General features: G+C 40.7%; 1 pseudogene; it reads left to right on the top strand.

Annotated features, from left to right (window-relative positions):
* Positions 1-4,036: 4,036 nt before the first annotated feature.
* On the top strand, positions 4,037-5,410 carry LOC120568602 (annotated as a pseudogene).
* Positions 5,411-5,424: the final 14 nt, after the last annotated feature.

Here is a 5,424-nt window from a genome sequence, read left to right as displayed (position 1 = left end):
CTGCGAGCATATCACTCCGCCAAGCACTATATTCTTCCGCCTGTGAATATAGTTCCCGGTTTGTTTACGGTTAGAAGATGGCTGTGTCTCATGTTACGTTTGTTTTTGTAACGCTGACGCCACATATCACAACCGTAAATATGTAACGGTATAGGAAAGCCGGGCTTATTCTGATTCTAAGCAGTAGGATTACTGGAACCATTCACCTGCCTGTTCTGTTATGGGCTGATGCCGCTGGAGCTTTACAGCACGCACGGAGATGAGAAGGGTATGTATCGACTTGTCTAACTCTGGGGGTTATGGTGAATAAGCTAAATTCCCAATAAGTCGCCGTGTTCCTTTAAGCCATATCATCTAATTTCTTATTCATTGGCGAACATGTTTCAGCTTTTGTAGTTGTCAGTGCCAGGATAATTCAACAAAATAATGGAAGGAAAGTTGTAATCAATAGTGGCCGGGTTAGCTCAGTTGGTAGAGCAGGCGCCAATATATAGAGGTTTACTCCTCAATGCAGCGGCCGCGTGTTCGACTCCAACCTGCGGCCCTTTGTGCAGGTAATTCCCCCTCTCTCTCCCCTTTAATGTCTTCATCTGTCCTGTGAAAATAAAGGCCTAAATAATAATATTAATCTTAAAAAAAAAAGTTGTAATCAATAAAGGGTCTTATTTGGTGGATGCTAGGAAAGCCATATGCTAATCAAATGATGCATGAAATGTTAAATTAAAGAGGAAAAAAACAAACAGAAACCCAAGGACAGCTGACCTAAAGATTTGCAGGAGAGAAAAAAGTGAGAGAGCAGACTTCCTCACAGGAAAGTCAGACAAGTCAGTTGTTGCTGATTGCTGGATAGCTTCTCTGACTCATGTTTTCTATAGATCTAATGGCAGGTTGCCATGGTGGTGAGAGCTTCTGCTCAGCAGCCAAGAAACAGCACATACAGTAGATTTCTCTGAGTTTCCATTTCTCTTAAAAAGTTGAACCGTGTGGACTGCAACAAGATGTCACCGGCAAGGCGCTGCGGTGGCTGATCAAATACGTGCAAGCACATATTCCTGGTCAGTGGCAGACTCTGAGGGGCAGGGGTGAAAAAAATAAAAAGGGCACCAGCATGCAGAAAGTTTATTAGCATGTTAGGCAGCCTTTATGGCACTGCAGCATGTTTTCTCAACTGGCAGGGCAGAGTGCCTAGATGGCATTTTATCACGTTTTCTCTACTGGAAGAGCACCCCGTAAGGACTCAGGTCCATCCATGACATTAAGGCCATGGAGAATTTTTGGAGATGGGCCTTGCTTTCAGACATGAAGCCAAAACCTCTTTCTTTTGGGGAAGAAGAAGGCTGGAGTGGCTGTCAGATGCAGATGCAAAAGAGCACCATGGTATGCAAAATTAACCAAAAGACTTTATGGCGAGTGGGGGATGTGTGATAGGGAAAAAAATTTGTAAATAAAATCCTTATTTAAGGAAAACCTCCAGGGCTCAGTAGGAGTCTTTTTTCCCAACAGACTTGATGGACAACTGCACCTAGGACTGGGATCTCAACTCAAGCTTTGGACCTGGACTACATAAACTGCTTGAGATTAACTGACAAATCCAAACTGGGCTCACTGAACACTTGACAAGTACACACTACACTGTTTTATTACAATTTAGGTAATCTTAAATTCATATTTTTGGATGTTCACAACTGTTGTTTATTCACCATGATTATACTTATGTTTTCACTTATCTTCAGCAACTGGGAGGGAAAACCTTTGAAGTTGTAAGTACCATTTACTCTGCTTAACAGACCAGCATACATATTGATTATATACTTGACTTGCTTCCATTTCTGCATGATTAAATCCTCTGTGTCCATCCTATAATCTCTGATTTAGGTTGAGTTCCAACTCTCATGACAGACCACAATAATAATTCCTCTCAGTGGTTCTCAGGAACACCTGCAGCTGATTATATTACCGTACTTATGTCTCTGGAAGACTAGACTTGGGGGGATGGGTGATATTTGTGTCTTTTTTACATCTGAAAGCCAGGAGTGTGAGCATCATGGGTGAGTGGAGGGCACACATAATGAGGTGCTCCCACTGACACAAGACCAAAACTAATTCTGTCCTCATCCAGAGAAGACATTGGTCAATTGAAAGCCATCCTTCTCTCTGACTAATCGACTGGTCAGAATGAAGATGTTTCTAATTAATAAATTCATACCACAGCCTGTTTCAGCAGTCATTGATGATAATTCTACTTTATGCAATTTCATTTTAAGCACTTTCTCAACAGATTTTTTTCTCTAAAAAACCCTGCTATAAAAAATAAATAAAATAGTAATATGAAAAATAATAATATCTGAAGTGGGTGGTCAGGACCATTGACAAACTGGTCAAAGGCCCAAATGTTATCTGCGTGTGATTATTATTTATTTGTTTCACATCTTAGCCCTAAACAAGTGAACATTTGGCTTTTGTCAATAGCGTTAACATCTTTTTGCTACTTGAGTTGACTCAATAGCCTAAATGTTACTTAAATTATTTTGCCAGCTTCAGTAATATTGTTTAACATTACTGGTGATTTTGACATTGCATAACAAAAAAGGATGTGTTGCTGAGGCTGTCGTAGTTACTGCTGAGGGATGAGCAAAGCCTGCTGTGAATTGATTCGGTGGCTGATGCGACAAATAAACTTAAGCTTAAGTTCAGTCAGCCAGCTCTTATGGACTAGATTGTCATGTGAATGTGGAATATGTACAGAGTTGATGTTTTGCGTCTAGGCTCTGACCTCTTCTCTCCCTGCTAGGAAAGTGCAGCGTAGTAAAGTATCAGATATGCATGAACCAAAAGGAAAAAAAGTTATTTCAACAAATTAAATGTTGGTTGACAGGAGAGTTGGCAGGCCCATAGAGCTGCTCCTGCTCATATGGTTAGAAAGCATAACCTTAATCCTTCCTGTCAGATTTCCACGATTATCCCCCCACTCTCCTATCACATTTACTTTATTATCTGCAGTATATTACTATACACCTCTTCCATCCTGCTCTTCTGAAGTAATACATCTTTCATCATCTCAATTATGTTATCATCTCTCATCTCAGGTATCTTGGCTGCAAATGCTATATCACAACTGTAACATATCTGTAGTATGTTTAAAAACAGGCTCTAACTCATCTCAGACTGAAGATGGAAACAATGGTTCGATTTGAGAATAGAAAGAATTTAACTGAATTAATGAAAATCAAGCAAATTTGCAAGTAAAGCTACATTTCTTTTGTAAATAAAAATGGGGATGTACTCTCTTTTTTTGGTGGTGCATTGTTGCCCAAGTCAAATGCTTTGACAGGTTTCTCTTTCTTTCTACTGATAAGAAGGCAAGAAGCAGTGTGACCCTTTTCAGGTCTATCCGTTTCCACAAAAAAGGCAGAATGGGAGGGTGGTTTCCTTGTTGTGAAATGAAAAGGTCGCACTTCCTTAACAGCAGCATATGCCTGATGTTAACTTCAATGGAATCGGCCCTGCATGACACATGATAAGAATAGAATAAGGAGATTGAAAGAAAGGGAAAAAACGTCTACAAAAACGTGAAAAAAGTAAAGCGCAGTGAGTGTCCTTCACACATCTGATGAATGTCCTTCATACATTTGATATCTGATTGTTGCATGTGTTATAATTTGTACTACAATGCATTATTCAAAAAAAACATTTAGATAATTTAGCATATCATCATTCAGTTTGGTGCGGTCTTTAATGACTTGTGAATAACAGTGAAAGCAGCCCCGCCTTCTGCTAAACTGGAAAAGTACTGAACAGAACAGGAGACGTTGGAGGTCATTCTCACTGGTTGAAATGCACATCTCTCAGCTGCTTCTAATCAGGCCTGATTTTTTAAAGTCACACACTTGATGGATGCTGGTGAACGTTAGTTATTATGTTTTCACTTGGGTTGCTGGTGGAACCAAATCTCTACCTGTGCCACAATCTTGGTGTATCTCTCAAACACTGCCCAACATATCTTTGATAGCATGAAGTGGATGTTATTTGAGTAGCCATGTCAGAAATTAAAGCATGGGCAGTTCTGGCTGAGTGTCTTGGAATTATAATCTTTGTCTTTATCGGCCTCTCAGCTATAATAGGGGACCGAAATAATTCTTACCCTGACCAGGAGATGAAAGAGGCATTTGCCTTTGGCTTGTCCATTGCCACATTAGCTCAGTGTATAGGTCACATTAGCGGTGCCCACCGGAATTCTGCCACCACCCTGGGCCTCCTGGCCAGCTGCAAGATGAGTATGCTCAGAGCCTTTTTCTACATGATAGCTCCGATTTCAGAAACAGTGGCTGGCAGTGCCATTGTGTATGGTATCAGGCCAAAAACATAGATTTACTTGGTGATAACAAGGCAGTGTTTTCATTTTCCAGAGCAGTGCTCCCCTTAATGAATGACATGTACTGCTCAGATTGAGTGGCATTTGGTAAAATGCCTCCAACCTAATTTTTCTTGTGAAAGCCAGTCACTCATTGTGTAAAGTGTTTTGTGTTATAATCTCTAAACTTACACAGTTGCTAACTGCTGGTGAAAAGTTGTTTAATTTAGGTGACACATTTTAATCATCACGCCCTGTTTGTACCTGTCATGCAACAAAGGCAGGCCTTCAGGCTGCATTCAACCTTTTTTCATGATACAAGAGTTGCAGAAGTGGAGGCAAAAGAATCCCCTAATGACAATTAACAAAAGAGGCAAAGTGTTTTCTCCTCTATTGCCACTAAATGGAATCGGCCCATTGCAAGGTTTCGGTGTAAAATTCTTGTTCACCCTCCAGTTGTTCCTGTGTGTGCTTGATGTCACAGACAGAATATGTGCTTTCGGACTTGTACCTCTGGCAATAAGATTGTTGTTGTAGGGCTGGGCCACCTTGCTGGGCTGAGTATCAACATATTTGATATTTGGTAGATGGTTTCTCGATCTTGCTGTGGCCTGATACAATGGATTGGCATAGGATGAACTGGCTTTAAAACAGGCTTGCTGAAGTTACGGCCAGAGAGGCAAGTGGTGTTTTCCTCTGGTTTATAGATCATCTTCACAGGATGTGGTAGCTCGATCCTTTGGGCCTGCAGTTATACATGTATTGTTGAGCTGTACATCATATTTTGCAAGTGTTGGAATAATGAGTCATTCCTATTGAAACGAGGACGTGTCCGTGTTGTTCTTTTGTTTTTCAGGTGTACTTGGCAGAACAAATGAGTGCTAGTGTGGTGGCAGCTATTAAGTATAATTATCTGCTGGCACCCAGAGATGAGCCAATCAGTGAAAAAACAAGAGTTCTCTTCTGCTGTGCTCAACACAGGAAAATTCAATTTGTGAGCCCCTTCTGGAGGATGTTAAAGAATGGTCAAAGGGAGTGCATCTGAGTGGAAATTACTAAAGCATACTGCTAAT

The sequence above is a fragment of the Perca fluviatilis genome, chromosome 11, assembly GCF_010015445.1.
Source record: "Perca fluviatilis chromosome 11, GENO_Pfluv_1.0, whole genome shotgun sequence".
Classification (NCBI taxonomy): Eukaryota; Metazoa; Chordata; class Actinopteri; order Perciformes; family Percidae; genus Perca; species Perca fluviatilis.
The sequence above is the reverse complement of the archived record's forward strand: the minus strand, read 5'-3'. Positions and strand labels throughout refer to the sequence as shown.